The sequence below is a fragment of the Protopterus annectens genome, chromosome 5.part0, assembly GCF_019279795.1.
Source record: "Protopterus annectens isolate FY-2018-M chromosome 5.part0, PAN1.0, whole genome shotgun sequence".
Classification (NCBI taxonomy): Eukaryota; Metazoa; Chordata; order Ceratodontiformes; family Protopteridae; genus Protopterus; species Protopterus annectens.
In genome coordinates, this window is record NC_056735.1 from 249071927 (window position 1) to 249090061 (window position 18135).

The following is an 18135-nucleotide window of genomic DNA, read 5'->3' on the forward strand; positions in this document are numbered from 1 at the left end:
GGTACTCTGGCTGACAAAGTTTGCAGACAATTGCAAGTTGGGAGTTATTATTAACTCCCCAAGTGATGTTGACATCCTACAGAATGGCCTCACTGTGACCAACGACTGGTGTCAGAACCATGGCCTTAAGGTCAATGCCAAAAAATGTGTTGTCATCCCCTTTTGGAAAAACCCGGTTCCTATGAATTACCACATTGATGGTAGTCCACTGAACACAAAAGGCATTATCAGAGATTTGGGAATGCAGGTTAACAGCAACCTCTCTTTTGATCACCACATTGCCACTGTGGTCAGAAAGTCCTTCTATGTGGTACATCTCATTACTAAGGGTTTTGCATCCACGAAGAAAGAGGTCATTGTCTCCCTCTACTCTTCCCTCATTAGGCCTATCATTGAGTACAATGCACCATTTGGCATGTACCTCACTAGACACCTGCAACAACTGGAGAGGCTGCAAAAGTACCTCACAAAGAAGATCCTAGGCCTTAAACACTTGTTTATGGAAAGACACAAAAAACTCCAACTATTCTCTGTCTCATATTTCCTACTTATAGGCGATCTCTGCGTGACTTACAAAGTCATGTCTGACCCAGCTCTGTTAGAAATGCTACATCTAAAGAAACCCCAATCCCTCAGCACCACATGCTCCAGAGACCTCAACCTCATTACCACAATTAACAGAACATGCTGGAGGGACAGGTCCATAAACCAGAGACTACCCATGCTATGGAACAGACTTCCCATGCATGTCAAGCAGAGCACCTCGCTGACCCTCTTCAAGAGAAATCTTGATGAGTAGATGGGAAACAGAACATTTACCCTGGGGATAACACCAGTGTCTCTACTCAACAGAGGCACTGGGAACTAAGGTTGGGTGGGAATATGCCAGGGTAATCCTATGGCTAGGCTTGTAAAGGCCCCAGGGCCATTAGCCTAGTACACACCTATGAACCTATGTACATTTTGGACACCAACATGGGGTCTGCACAACTGCCTATCTGCTTGCTGGATCACTCCAGCACCCTCATTTTCACCTGCTTATGAGGTGATTTGCATGTCACAGTCACTTCTGTATCCGCACACTCATGCACACCCCTCTACTCTGTTTACTGGATCACACAGCTGCTTACTTCCATGTAAGCTCCATGCCACTATGCCTACACAGAAAATCACTCTGTGTAGGATTGATTGAATTCCCCCATTTAGTATTTTCTTGTTCTTTTATTCTTTATTATTAAATATATTTAAACTTTTTGTTGCGGATGATCCTTTTTAGAAAATATTTAAGTTTTGAGAGTATTTGCATATATGTATTTGGTGATAACTCTGGCCACTCCTGAATGTCTTGCTGTTTGGTTAACATTATTAGTATTAATATTAACTTCACTTAGTATAATTGGGTACCCTTTTTAAGAGCCTTATAGTAACTGACTGGTGGCACTGAAACTACATTCTAGCCTCGGCAAAGTTGGTAAAGCAGGTAATCTGTGCCAGCCTTTCCCAGGTGTGTGTGCGTGTGTGTGTGTGTGTGTGTGTGTGTGTGTGTGTGTGTGTGTGTGTGTGTGTGTGTGTGTGTGTGAAAATTAAATCTCAAAGAGTGTGTGTGTCTGTGTGTGTGTGTGTGTGTGTGTGTGTGTGTGTGTGTGTGTGTGTGTGTGTGTGTGTGTGTGTGTGTGTCAGGTACTTGGGGCAGGGACATTAAGCACTGGCATCACAGAGAGGGTGCTAGAGGATGGCGTCTATATTACATGATTGAAGCTTTAGTTAGCCGAATAACTGCAGATGTCAGGTTCCATGCAGAGAAACAATGCCATAGTCCCAACAAACAAAACAAAAACATTAAACACAAATTAAGTGGGGGCTTCACCCCACAAACCCCTCCAACTAAATATACCAAATACGAGATCGCTCCACATTGTAGAAAAGGCAAAATCCACTTAATGGCCAAATTGTTCCCTGTGTGGAAACTGTTGTTCGTGGTTTTGCATTTTCGACATTTAGTGATCGAGCTATAGTTACTCGACTAACTAAAGCTTCGATTACGTAATATAGACCCAGGGGACATGGCTTGGGGACTTGGCTGAGGACTTATCTCTAAAGCTTTACTAGTCAGGAGTCCTACTGGGGATCTGGGTGGAGATAGATTTAGAGATCCAGACCCCGGACTGAGTGTGTTCCCTGTGTGCTCTTAAGGGAAATTGTGCTTGATGCAGAGAAGTCTGCATCTAGAAATACTGAGTGTAGCCATTTGTATTCCAAGTGAACATGCCTCTCCAGTGTCAGTGGTGAGGATTCAAGGTCCTCGATTACTGGACCAGCGTGGGGATGTCACTGTGCATATCATAATTCACTCATTCATATTAAGATCTTAAGATTGCATGACAGCACTGTAGTCAAACCTCATCTCACCACTAGTAGAGTATAATTATCTCTTTTTCATGTACCTCACCAGACACATGTAGCAGTTGGAGAGACTACAGGTTTTTCTCAGCAAGATGACACAGGGCATACAAACCATGCCGTGATGTCACTGTAATCTTTACTGTATAGAATGAGGTGAATTCTGCCTGGCCACCAGGCCAGTCTCTGACCCTGCCCTGATGAGAATACTGCATATCCAACAATCTGCTATAGCTGATGACATCATCAGTGTCTGTTGAGGAAAATATAACAGAGTCCCACATGCTGGTGTAAAATGCTCTCTGTAATGTTAAGCAACAGCTCACACGGATACACACACAAACAGTTGACTGTAGTAAGAATAGAACGCCTACCTATCTAAATACATTCACTGCAGAACACATTATTTTACGCAAGTTCCACAGCTGATGTCTAACTTGAAGTGTCTCAGACAACACTTTAAAGCTGATGACATTAGCAGTGTCTGTTGAGGAGAATATAACAGTGTCCCACATGCTAGTGTAACATCAAGCAACAGCTCTCTCTCTCTCTCTCTCTCTCACACACACACACACACACACACACACACACACACACACACACACACTGTTAACTGCAATGAGAATAGAATGCCTACCTATTAAAGTACACAGGCTACAAAACACAATACGTTACGCAAGCACCACATCACAATTCTGACTTTTACACCATTGCATGTCAATTTATAATGGATGATATCAGATCTGCATGTTGAAGAGAAGAAGTTGGGAGGCCTGCATAAAATGGATCTGTAGGCATGTGCAAGTATCAAAATGCTATCAATTCATGGGCTTGGAGTGGTAACTGCATGATACACAATTCTGTTCTTCTGGCTAGACACAGACACACAAACACATACATGTGACTGCATTAAGAACAGAATCCCTATCTATCTAAGTACACAGACTATAGATCACAGTATGTTATGCAAGCGCCGTGGCACAAGTCTGACCTTTACAAGACTGCAGATGAACTTATAATAGATGACATCAGCAGGCCATGTGAGACACAAAATGTTGGGAAACCTGCATAGGCTCATAGATGCATATGTACATAGCAGGTTACTAGCCTAATGGCTGTACTGTGTTAAAACACAAGTACCATTATTGAGCATAGTTAGATGGTCATTTTTAGCACAGCCATTTTGTGAACAGCACCAAATGGCCCTGTCCATGATGGACATAGATCCCACCCCAGAGGTGATTTTACTATCACCCATCAGTAGTCAAGGTTGTGCTTGAATAGGATCATTGAGGAGTACTGATTCACATGCAGCGGGAGCTTATCACAGAAGAGTGTGAGTCTTTGAAGGACATATCTGTCTCCCCAGCATGTTCTGTTTATGTCACAGGCTGGGTCGAGAACCCTGGGTCAAGATATTTTTGTTCTATTTGAGTTGCAGATGTGCAGCATTTTCAGTAGTGTGGGGTTTGAGACTGCTCTGTAGCACAGGCATAGGTGACCTCTCAGAAGCCTGTCTGATACTGAGTACACTGACAGGTCTTTGAATCTTTCCATATATGTCATGTTTGCAGGCCCTGCAGTCACCCAGGGACAACTTTCTGCTTTCTACGATTGTTGCAGGTGTCTGGTGAGGTACAGACAGAAGGAAGCATTGTACTCAGTTAGTGGTCTGATAAGGGTAGAGTACAGCAGAAGTATCATCACCCTGGTCTTGGATGAGCCAGTTGCTCATCCCTGTACAAGGCCTTGGATAATTCAACATAGGCAGTGTGTCCTGTTATCCCTCATCCAGATCTGTGCAATCAGTATCCAAGAAGTCCACAACGTTCACTAAGCAAGATCTACCCTTGACAAAAAACAAAACAGGTAGGGTCAAGTGTGTTGAAGGTCACCTATGTTCCTGTGGATATGGTCCATGCTTTTTCCTTCCCTAGCTTTGCAGATAAGTGTATTTAGGCATATGAGTCAATAGTTGTAGTTCTGCATGTTATCAGTTTGATGTACATTGCATAGCACACAAAATTTGTTATTACATTTTGTATTGTGTTGATATATGTTTGGAAAAAGTACTGTGATACCAGGGTTGCAGTGCTTGGGGGAGCAGTGGCAAGAGATGTATGTATTGTAAATATGTGACATATTGTTAGATAGGGCCCTCAGTTTGTAATGTTTACACATGTAATTTCATGTCATACACAGGAAATGGACAGTAAACAGCAGTAACATAGCATAATGTAAGCATTTCCATAACGTGGTGAGAAGTAGGTTTGTGCAATTGTTAGCAAAGTGCATACGCATGTGAAATACACATGTTTGCATGTAGGTAGGCAGTGCCCAAATGTGAGCTACATTGCTAAAGCCTGACAGTACTGGGTCTATGAAATGCACTTGCTGCTTAACTGAATCTATGGCCGCATGTGTTAAAGTATTGATACATTCCTTTTTTTGTCCCAGATGGTACTGGGTTCAAATACAGGTGTAGCTAATACTTTAAAATATTCACTACAGTGTAAATGCAATGACATGAATTCATTATACAAGATGTGTTTCTGTGGATTTGCATAGTGCAGCGGGGTTAAGTGGCACAGAGTAGAGGTAACCGCAAGATTTTGCCACTGCTCACCATCGCTGTTCATCAGTGCATGATGTGCACCTTCTCACAAACATGAAGCTCAAAAAATGAAGGAATCCATTGCTTTTTCTGCTACTTATATGTGTTATGTGTGATTTTATTTTTTGACCGATTAAAGATGTTAAAATGGGGTAGGTAGGGAAGTGGCGAAATGAGGAGCAAGCAGGGGGAAGAACAAAGTCTGACAGTTAGTACTGAGTCTCTGGAATACACCTGCAACTTAATTGACTCTGTAGCAGCATATGTTAATACAGTTAATACAGTGATACATTCTTTTGGGGACCAGATGGTACTGGGTTCGAATACAGCTGTATGTAATACTTTTAACTAATATTACAGTACCGTTTGTGAGCATTTGTCTGCGAGGCACACCGTCGTGCAATAATGCATTAAAGAAAAGACATGAGAAAAATAGGAATGTGGTGAAATGGGGAGCAAGCAGGGGGAAGAACAAAGGGAAAGCATGGCAGGAATGTGCAGGAGGGAAGTAGGAAAGAACAATAGCTATCCATTTCTTTAACAGTGTAAAGTGAACATATGTGCAAAATATTAACTGAATTTGGACAGTCACCTTCAGAGAGAAGGGTGACCACAACACAATCAAATGCACTTTTTATTTTTTGAGAGAGAGAGGGAGGAATGTTGGGGAAGGGATGTAAGTATGTCTGCGTCTGGTAAGTTTGGCAGGTGAGGTAGCAATTTCAGACAGACAAGACCAACAAAACAAGAGACAGGGATGGTGATGGACACAAAAGGTTGGGGGACACCATGACTGGGGTGAGGATGGGGACATCCAGAAGCCATGGTTGTCAAGCTGGGTGACAGTGAGAATCGAGTCCTCACCAACTGGACTGTCATCACTGACACCTCACTCCACCACTAGCTGGAGTACTTGTACTTGATGTATCCTTCTCCTTCTACTACTACTGTGTAAAATGAGGGAGACAAGCCAGTCCTGGGTGTAGGGAGTTCTGGGCAGCAGAGGTGGTGCTGCCATGTTGGCTCCCAGATCTGCTGGGCAATGGTGCTGGAGCCGGTGGATGGGGCAGGTGGATCCTATAGGGCAGACCTACCCCACTGTGCTGTGGAGCATTTGGTGATGTGGTATGCATGGAACACATGGATACATTTTGATGACATATAATAAAATATGACAAAAAATAAAAAATAAATAAATAAATAAATAAAATAGAATAAAAATACAATAAAAAAGAGAGATAAGGGATGGGATGAGAATAAAAAAGAGATAAGATCAGTACCTTCATATGTAACATACAATGCATCAGTACAATTATTTCACTATTATCTTAACCTTTACTTTTAAGACTACCACCTCCTAACAGAGAACTTTTAAGACTACCAGTGCTACAGGCTAATGCAGGCATACTTGCTTTTACAGTTGAGATATGCATGCTCAATTTGATACAACTCCATAAATCACCAGAAAAGCTATCTTCAACTTTTAATGCTACAATAACACTACTCTTCTACTGTATACATACCACCTGCTTCCCTCATCCTCACCAATCTAGCCCCATGGGTGCTTACATTGACCTCCCAGTCCATGGCAGCTGCAGAAAAAACAGAACAGAATACCATTATGAATACCAGTCTTGCCTATATTCAGCTTTTAAGTTTTACAAGTCCTCTCTGCAGTTGATACTTACATCATTGTAGGATGTCTGCAGTCCTAAATTCCTCAATTTAAACATCAAGTCTCTTCCTCTTCCTCCATTGTAGGTCATTATAATGATGCCTACATTGGTCTCCAGTGCACAGGATACCGGTGGCACTGGTTACTGTCCAGGCCCAACTATCCCAAATTTTCTGACTTATACTGGGAGCCAGAATAATCCCCCTGCAGAAGCCTGGCACTGTGGTGTTTAACTAGGAGTCCAGTAAAAAATCTTGGACTACTGGACACCACATCTCTGTGCCCTAAATCTCATACCTTCCCCAGAAATGTCTGCCATGTCTACTACAGATCAAGACCAATGGAGAGTGATGGTTTCCTGCCAGTTCCAGTTATCATGTTTACTAGGAGTGCAATCAGAAAATGTTCTGCTCCACTTACCATCACACAAACAACAGTGCACACCTTCAAGCACCACATTTACTCAATGGTAAGTGGAGCACAACAGTGCAAGCAAAGCAATTTCAAAGTTATATGATGTACAGGTAGTTGTGTATGTGTGCTAGACAAATGTGAAGGTCATGGCAGTCCAGATAGCAAAAATATACTTACAGGAATATACTGCACAGTGTACTCACAGTCATACATTTGATAATACAAGTGATAATACATAGATAAATAAATATATAACTGATACAATACTAGTGCCTCAGTCCTCATACATATAATTAATATCAGCGGCACTACGTCAAGTGTTATAAATGAGAGTGACTATATAATGGGAAATGGAACAAAAGTAGAAGTGTATGGAAAATTCTGTATTCAAACACAGGATCATGTGCATGGCAGTCTTACACTTACACATGTTGCCACAAAAAGGTTGAGAAAGCACTTGTCTATGTTGCAGTTCATTTCTATAAACTGCAATGTCACAACAGTAAAACAAAGGTTGCACAGCCTGTACTAGAACCCAGGACCATCTGTACACCAACCCAACACTTAACACCTGCTGCCACCAAACTAGTTACATGACATTCTCTATGTTACTAAGCGTTCTTAAGGTCTCACCATTAACTGCAGTGCAACATCACTTAGGTTTGCACAATGCCCAATAGTACTAATTGAATGCATCAGGTTTCTATTTTCAGTTGTATGGGTCCTGTCTGCTTCCCAGTTGAGCTAGTTGCCCAGTTTTCACACTGCTACTCTTCTCACAAACCAGATATACACAGCCAAACATTGCGCAAATACTGGCCATTATAAAAAAAAAAAAAAACAAAGAAAGTAAAGGATGAAGTAGTTGAAATAAGGAAAAATCAATGTATGTCATACACAATAGAAAATGTTATTACACATGCAATATTTCTACTTAGGTCTAGATTTGAACTCTAACTTCAGTGCACCTTCAGAACACAGGATGGGTGCCTTATCCTTCTTTGCCACCTAAATAGCTTTGCAGCAAAGAATTTAACTCAATATGCACACAATCAACTCCAGCAGCATCTACAGTGATATCAAACCATACAAGTGTTATTTGTACATTATTAGTTTTGAATGTAGTGCACCTAGTGATCACACAATCTGTCATGATTACTGCTTGCAAATATACAGCTCTGTCATAAATCTGTGTGTTCGTTGGCCATTCTTCATTTATCTGAGTAGTGCTCTGAGACATGCAGCGTGTAAGCCATTTTATATCATTGGCCTTAAGATGTGTGAGGATATTAACTGGAAATAATATCATATGCAGTTGGCAACAAATGAAAGGCAGGTTGGATGCTAAGGAACATAACCTGGGACTTGTGTGCTTCTTACTTACATCTAACACTTTGTAGATCTAATCTGGCAGTGGAAGTAAGGCAGCCTGCATTGTTGCTGCATTTTCCTTCTCCCAACCACTAATCAGTCACACTTACAATCCATTGAAAACAAACACTGAGGGAGTGCCTGCACTATGTTTGCACCTCCTACACAGATCCAACTTTTTGGGATTCAGCAATTTTAATGAGTTCACACATCATTTGCATCTTCACCATAATAACAGCCCAGAACCTACACCATAGAAAGGCAACTGTCTAGCTAGGCAAACCAATGGTGGGGACGCTTTTTTTATGTTAGAAAGACTGCACATATAATGCAATTTCTTCAGGACATATCTGTACAGAGAAGTACTGCACTTCAGAAGGTATGCTTCCATTTGGTCAGCTACATACTGCATATACTAGAATGCATTTACAAAATATCTGAAGCATAGGTTTTTACACTTTTTTATCTGTATGCATTAGTTAGAAGTGTACTGATAGCACGGGCATGTTTTCCAAGCCATTTCAGAGGTATACATAACTGCCACTACATGAAAATGGAATGCTGTGTGATAAATATGTACAATGTTTTAGGGAGAGTTCCTTTGATAGAACTTTTAGCATTTCAAAGAGGGTTTCTTAGCAAATTGTGTCATTTTCCTGTTCTTTTGGGGAGCAGCTTAGGTGAGTCACTGTTATGGAACAAACAAGGATATATTGCTCCATTAGTGTGATACATGATTATGCCACTCATTCATATTATTACACAATATACTCCAGGTTCAAGACTTTCCTTGTAAATGCAGCAGTTGACTGGTTCTTTCCTCGTAGGCTCCTTTCCATGTTTGTTTTCCAAAAGTTATACAATGCGGAGGACAAACCAGCACCGAGTCTACACGGATGCTTTATATCTTAATGAATAGCTCCACCATGTTGGATTGGTTGATCAGCATGCAATTCAGCTGCTTATGCTGTAATTAGCATTCCTCAGTGTTTACCTGGTTTGTGTGGGGGTGTGCCTCTACATGGTGCTTACTGAATTTAAAACTTTCCGCAGCCATGTGCACATGGTGAAAAATGACCATGTAGGCTTTATTGAATCCTGGGGTATATTTTACTTTTTCTGCTTTGACCACAATCTCATCATCTGGAAGCTGCTTGGACTGTTTTTAATAACCATTGGACATTGCTGTTTTAATATTCACTTTTGTTAGACAGGTATTTCTGTTACAACCTCAAACCCTTTTAGGTAGCTGAAAGGAAATACCACCAAACTCTATAAACTGCATTCAGTCTCACATTTAATTTCATGACCACTACTGCAGATGTGAGTTCTATAATGAATATTGTCCAGTAATAATGAACGTATGTTGCCAATAGATATTTATTAATCAGTTCAAATGTCACACAGTTTGCAGTCCATACATTTTGATGTTTCAGAACTCATTCTGCTTAGCTAAAACTTTTTTTTTCTTTTCTTGTAAAACATAGAGGCAATTGGCTAGATTCCAAAATAAAGTTGCGGAAAGTGCAATGCATCAAAGGAAGATGTCAGTGCAAAAGCAGCTTGTGAGATTTCATAATGTTTGCTGAACAAGACCAAGTCATTATCTCCTCTGTGCAGAATAATTGCAGACTTTGTGTATGACTGCTTAATTCCAAAACACAAAGGGCACACCCAATGCAATTAAAATGCAACACAGTACTTTTCCAACGAGTTTTTGAAACCACTTGGTGAAGGCCATATCTGTTTAATTTTAATGCTACTATAGTTACAAAAAATCCTAGGGAATTCTGTAGATTCCACAAACCTAACTTAAGAAATGTAATTTAATGTACTACAGCAGGTTGAGATACTTCAAGCCATAATAGAGAATGATCCTCAAAGGCATCCTAGGAGGCAGCCACCAAGGTAGAGAACCAGGGTACATCCAGCTCTCTGAACAGGAAATAATGATAGATGCAGATTAGACAGAGATCTGGTGCAGGCTGTGTGCAGGATATAGGTGTGTGCACCTCACATGTATGCTCAGAGTAACCAAGTACCACTAGAAAGAAAAGTGTTCCTGAATCTAGGCATATTGGCCTCTGAGGCATATGGGAGATGGCCTAGGAGTATACCAGACAGCTGCCAAATGCATTCTTGTACTGTATATACAGTTCCCAACAACAGCAGTACAATAGTTCCTTGCCAATGGCATCTTTACCCATGTCCTTGGTGCAACAAACTGCACCACATTCCAATCAAAATTCCAGCTTTACCTGGTGCTGAATGGTACAGCAATAAAAATGGGTGGCCATTGCTCAACTATCAGGTGGTGTGCTCTGCAGATGGCCTCATGACTGATATAATTGAAACACACCTCAGGAGTGCGCATGATGAAACAATCTGGAGGAAAGGTGCTCTGAGGTCTGCTTTTCAACATGGTAAACTTCTGGAGAGGCTCCTACTAGGTAAGTACATGACCACCACTATACATTAAGGAATAGCAAGGCATTGACACAAGAAATAAGATTAACAAATATTCCTTTTGATTCCCCTGAAAACAGATGACTGTGGTTTTCCACTGAAGCCTTGGCTAATGACACCATACAGAGCCTCATCAACCCCCTCCAAGGATGCATACAACTTAGCATGCACCATGACATGAAACACCATTGATTGTGTGTTTGGCATGCTGAAATCAAGATTCACATGTCTGGACACACCCATGGTGTGCTAAAATACACACCAGAAAAAGCATCACAGATGGTCACCAAGTGTGCCATGCTTCAGGACATGATAACATAAAAATATGGTGGTCTTCCAGCAGCAGGCATGATGGAGAATGTGGACATATGTCCTAACTCAGGCAACATGGCAGTGTCTGACCCAAACCTTTGAGCCATGACAAGTTACATGTATAAATGTAACCAGAACTATATACTTTGCATGTATGGTGTGCCCAGTCAAACCATAAACATCCAAACACTAGCGGCCAGCAAAAAGCAATACTAAGACACTGAAATCTTGAATGAAGTTTAAAGATGATATTTATTCCATATTCTTGTTGTAAATATCTCCAAACCAGTTTCAGCTATCAAGCCTTCATCGGTGGGTAAAGTTTCCCCTCTCTTAGGAGTGATAAGTATTTATACATATCCCCAAACAATGGAAACATGGTACAGCCCAACCTAGTGGTTAGAATACATTATTGCGTTTCAAAACATGAAATTAAATTCAAACATATTATGTAGTGCACTAATAATCTCAAAACAAAAAGTCCCCATGTTATAATGGAACAAAAATAAGTCTTTAAAAGAAACACATATATCCAATTATATAGAAATAATGATAATCTTCCGAAATGCATCATGTTTGCCATATACAACTCTACCTGGGGAGCATATCCTATATTCCTCATAAAATGCTTTGCTCATAAAGTGTGATACCTTAGCATATGAAAAACCTTATGTTTGATATTGGTTATATATAAAGCATTTGTTAAAATTGTATGTATGTATGTGTATATTCGTATATTAGTATATCCTATGTGAACATGAAATTTTGAAAGCACCAACATCCTATCCGATTCTCCAGTATTTTATACAATCTGGAATTCCTACATACCCAAGTGGAATATCCTGGTATATTTAATATTTAATCAAAAAACATGTTCCATAATATCAAAATAACCACATACATATTTGGCTGCTTATAAGCATATTAAGCCCTACAAAGAAAACTAGCCCACAGCAGCCATGAGCTAGTGAGCTATCAAAATATGCATACCATCTTAAAGCTATTAACAAATGATTATCAAATCTAATGTGTAATATTAATTCAATACAAAGCATTTGATAATATATGCGTGTGTGTAAGTGTATATATTAATATGTCATATATAAACAAGAGAATTAAAAGGACAGTGTCCCATCTGATTCTCCAGTATTTTATATATTCTAGAATTCCTACATACCCTAATGGAATATCTTGGTATATTCAATGTTGATCAAAAGACATGCTCCACAATATCAAAATGAACACATACATATTTAGTTGATTATAAACATATTAGGGCCTACGAGGAAGACTAGCTCATATTAACCACGAGCTAGTGAGTTATCTAAATATATATGCACACCATCATAGAGCTATTTACAAATGATCATTAAGGCCTGGGGGAAAAAGTCCCCCAAGGTTAATGATCCAGTATTTCTCTTTATGGTTTAGGATGGTATGCCAGCCTTGTTGGTTACTTCTGTCCCCTGTGATTTTATCAATAATCATAAACATAAAATTAGCATTAGTGTGTTTAATAGTGTGTCTGTATAAGGCATTGGTTTCTTTCTTATTACGGATGTCACTTTTATGTTCAGTCATTCTTATTCTAAGTGAGCGGGAGGTCTGGCCCACATAAAAAGCTTTGCATTGGCAAGTTGCTAGATAGATGATCCAACTACTACTACAGTTTCCAGACACCCTGGAATTATACTCTCTGTTAGTATTGGCACTGGTGAATTCAATTTACTTACATGTGAGCATGAACCACAATGACCACATGGGAAGGTGCCCAAACGTTTGTCTCCAGTCATGGTCATTTGTGGATATATTGCACCCCACTCTCCTTATGCTTGTAGTGAGAAAAGAGACCTCCTTATGTTTTTCCACATCTAAATGAGAATATGCATTTAGAACCTAAAAGTTTTCTTAATTCTTCATTGGCCAAAAGTATATTCCAATGGGTGTCCAATATATTTCTAATAACATTGTGATTCCTTCCATATCTAGTCACAAACTTAAGGATAGATCCTTCCAATGTAGTTGTTCATTTTTTGTATTCTAACAAAGTATTTCTGTCATGAGTAGTAGACCAATCACTTGCTCTAAGTATATCTAATTCTCTACATCCCCTGTCTTTAAATCTACGGTAAAGATCTAATCTGGCTTGTTCAAAATCTTGTTCTGATGAACTAATGCGTTTGATACACATAAATTGAGATTTAGGTATATGCCGGATGGTGTGCTGCGGATGCATGCTGGACGCATGGAGCAGAGTATTGTACTGTGAATATTTCCAATATGTCTTAGTGTTCAAAGTATGATGTTCATTCCTATATACTGTGACATCCAGAAAATCAATAGTATCATGATTTAATGTTACTGTAAACTCAATGCCCCATACATTTCCATTCAAATATTCTACAAATTCCTGTAAGTATACCTGATCTGCCCACCACACCATCCAGCAATCATCCAAATATCTGTGCCAGATGTCAATCTCCACCATATAAAGATTATGAAGGGAATCATAGATCATGCATTTTTCAAAAAAGGCCATGAAGAAGTCTGCATATATGGGAGCAAAGGATACCCCCATAGCAGTGCCCTGTAGTTGCCAATAGCACTCTCCCTGGAAATAAAAAACATTTTTATTAAGAACGTGTTCTGCCATACATACCAATAATGTGTTGAATCCAGGTGGGTATAATTCCGAATGTTCAAGCCAATACTGTAAAGTCTGTTGTCCAGCCCAATGAGGCATGCTGGTATATAGAGATTTCACATCCAATGTACACATTAACCACCCTGGCTCCAATTGTGTATCCTGTATAATTTGAAGGAAATGAGTGGTGTCCCATAATCTGGCTCTAACAGAAGTGAGTAAGGGTTTCAAATGATGTGTTAAACAGGCCAATAAACGTTCAGTTAGGGAACTTATGCTGGACACAATGGGTCTCCCTGGTGGTTTAGAAAGGGATTTGTGAATCTTAGAAAGAAGGTAAAGTATTTGTTTTGGGGGGTCTGTGACAGTAAGATGTTTCACAGTATTCATGGTGATAATACCTTCTTCCTCCGCTTGGTTTAAAAAGGTATCAATTTCTTTCTTGAATGCTGCAGTAGGATCAATAGGCATATGCATATAACATTGAGTATTTGCAAGTTGTCCCCTGCCCTCATTCAAATAATATCCAATATTCATAACAACTGCCGCACCTCCTTTATCAGCTGGCAAAATAGCAATATTATGGTTGTTCCTTAATTCATCCATAGCAACCTTTTCAGATGGAGATATATTTTGATCCATAATACATGATTCCCTATGCGGGAAGTATAGATCCCTGAGTATCGACTGAAGAAATATAGACACATGTTTGTTCATGGGTGGTTGGAATTCAGATTTGAGAAATCTGAATTCCTGAGATCTTTGAGAGGTTTTGTCTGTAAAAAAATAACATATCAAAATATATGGTGGAGATTGACATCTGGCGCAGATATTTGGACGATTGCTGGATGGTGTGGCGGGCAGATCAGGCATACTTACAGGAATTTGTTGAATATTTGAATGGAAATGTATGGGGCATTAAGTTTACAGTAACATCAAATCATGGTACTATTGATTTTCTGGATGTCACAGTATATAGGAATGAAGATCATACTTTGAACACTAAGACATATCGGAAATATCCACAGTACAATACTCTGCTCCGGCGTCCAGCATGCATCCGCAGCACACCATCCGGAATATACCTAAATCTCAATTTATGAGTATCAAACGCATTAGTTCATCAGAACAAGATTTTGAACAAGCCAGATTAGATTTTTACCGTAGATTTAAAGACAGGGGATATAGATAATTAGATATACTTAGAGCAAGTGATTGGTCCACTACTCATGATAGAAATACTTTGTTAGAATACAAAAAACGAACAACTACATTGGAAGAATCTACCCTTAGGTTTGTGACTACATATGGAAGGAATCACAATGTTATTAGAAATAATAACTTTAGAAAACTTTTAGGTTCTAAATGCATGTTCTCATTTAGATGTGGAAAAACATTAGGAGGTCTCTTTTCTCACTACAAGCATAAGGAGAGTGGGGGTGCAATACATCAACAAATGACCATGACTGGAGACAAACTTTTGGGCACCTTCCCATGTGGTCATTGTGGTTCATGCTCACATGTAAGTAAATTGAAGGAATTCACCAGTGCCAATACTAACAGAATGTATAATTCCAGGGTGTTTGGAAACTGTAGTAGTAGTTGGATCATCTATCTAGCAACTTGCCAATGCAAAGCTTTTTATGTGGGCCAGACCTCCCGCTCACTTAGAATAAAAATGACTGAACATAAAAGTGACATCCGTAATAAGAAATAAACCAATGCCTTATACAGACACACTATTAAACACACTAATGCTAATTTTATGTTTATGATTAATGATATAATCACAGGGGACAGAAGTAACCAACAAGGTTGGCATACCATCCTAAACCATAAAGAGAAATACTGGATCATTAACCTTGGGGGACTTTTTTCCCCAGGCCTTAATGATCATTTGTAAATAGCTCTATGATGGTGTGCATATATATTTAGATAACTCACTAGCTTGTGGTTAATATGGGCTAGTCTTCCTTGTAGGCCCTAATATGTTTATAATCAGCTAAATATGTATGTGTTCATTTTGATATTGTGGAACATGTCTTTTGATCAACATTGAATATACCAAGATATTCCATTAGGGTATGTAGGAATTCTAGAATATATAAAATACTGGAGAATCGGATGGGACGCTGTCCTTTTAATTCTCTTGCTTGTATATGACATATTAATATATACACTTACACACACACATATATTATCAAATGCTCTGTATTGAATTAATATTACACATTAGATTTGATGATAATTTGTTAATAGCTTTAAAATGGTATGCATATTTTGATAGCCCACTAGCTCATGGTTGCTGTGGGCTAGTTTTCTTTGTAGGGATTAATATGCTTATAATCAGCCAAATATGTATGTGGTTATTTTGATATTATAGAGCATGTCTTTTGATTAAATATTAAATATACCAGGATATTCCACTTGGGTATGTAGGAATTCTAGATTGTATAAAATACTGGAGAATCGGATAGGACGTTGGTCCTTTCAAAATTTCATGTTCACATAGGATATACTAATATACGAATATACACATACATACATCAGTCACACATTTGCCTGTTTGATCCTCTTTGGTGGTGTACTTTGCAGAGAGACTTCCTATGGAGATGTTTCCTCATATATATCCAGATGTGTTCCTTCCTTAGCATTGTGCATATGTTCTTACTGGTATATCATATGATTTTGTTGAGTATGATTCTCAGTGTAAACCCTATATGGAATATTTGTTTACTGAGGTAGTGCATTGATCAGTATTGACCAATTTCAGGCTCAGCCCGGGTGAAATACAAAACATTCCACAAACAAAAAACACAGAAATCTAAGCCACAACAGAGTAGCTCAGACTATTCACATAGGCAAAACTGCGTATATACATTTTAGTGAACAAGCACAGCGCAATGTGCAATCAAGCAAACCATAATGTACAATATATACATTAATTTGAATGGTGCAGTGGTGCAGTGGTAGCATTGTCACCTCACAGCAAGAGGTTTTCTGGTTCGATTCTTGGCTGGGGTGCCTTCTGTGTGGAGTCTGCATGTCCTCCCTGCATTTGTGTGGGTTATCTCTGAGTGCTCCGGTTTCCTCCCAACTTACAAAGACATGCATCTGGAGCCTTTTTCCCGGGGCCTCCACTGAAAATTGGCTTTGTTCCAAGTCGGACTTTCCCAGTTAACAAATAATAAATAAATAAATAAATAGTTTCTAAAGTGGGTCAATCCTCAGTGAATCTTGATAGAGGAGAAGAGACTCAGAAAGGGGACAGAATGGGTGATATGTCCTGTGAAGAAAGAGCATTTGGCTTGGATGAAGTGCTTTTTGAGTTGCATTCCGAATTTGGAATAAGTGTTGATTTCCTTAATATCAATGGGTAGAGCTTGCCAAAGAGTAGGTACCTGAGGGGAGAAAGCATGTGTTGTGCTGTGGAGTTTGATTCTAGGTGTGATGAGAGATGGCATGGCTTGTAAGTAGTATTTCAGATTGTACAAGGATTTTTTTTCTTGACATCTAGCTGCAAGGGGAATAAATGTGTGGAGTTGGAGTAGTTTATAGAGCTGATATCCTAAAAAGTAGGTTAGATCTTTGTTTTATGGATAGACATATGGCTTTTTCTAGAGTGATACAGTAATGCTCACAGAGAAGTGAGTCTGTAATGAATTGGCAGATGCTATTAGAGACAGTCTGGAGTGTAGCGATGTTTTTCTTGGAGGCAGAATCAAAATTGGGTGCCCATATTCAAGTTGAGAAAGGAGAACTCCTTTGCCAATGGCTGCTCTGACTGGTTGTGATAGAAAAGGGGAGATCTTTTTGGCCCAGAAGAGCAGGGAGTTAAAGTTGGTTGTCACTTTGTCTAAGTGGAAATTGAAGTTTAGTGACTGACCAAGCCGTAGTCCTACATATTTGAAGGTTTAAATTGTCTTTATGAAATGGTTGTGTAGGTCAAAAATAGTTAAAGAGTCAGGTGCTTGGTGAATTTTTTGTGGAGTTCCAAAAAGCATAGTTTTTGGCTTGGTGGGGTTAAGGAGTAGTTTATGGATTATGAGCCATTGGTGGAGCTCATGTAAGTCTGACTGACATTAGCACTGAACGAGAGTGACCTGATCAGGAAATGACTATAGAGGATAAGTGGGAGATCAGGAAGGTCACAAGGATGTGTGTTAATGAATATGGAGAAGAATAGAGGGGCAAGAATGGATCCTTGTGGTACACCTTTGGTAATAGTGTAGGTTCTAA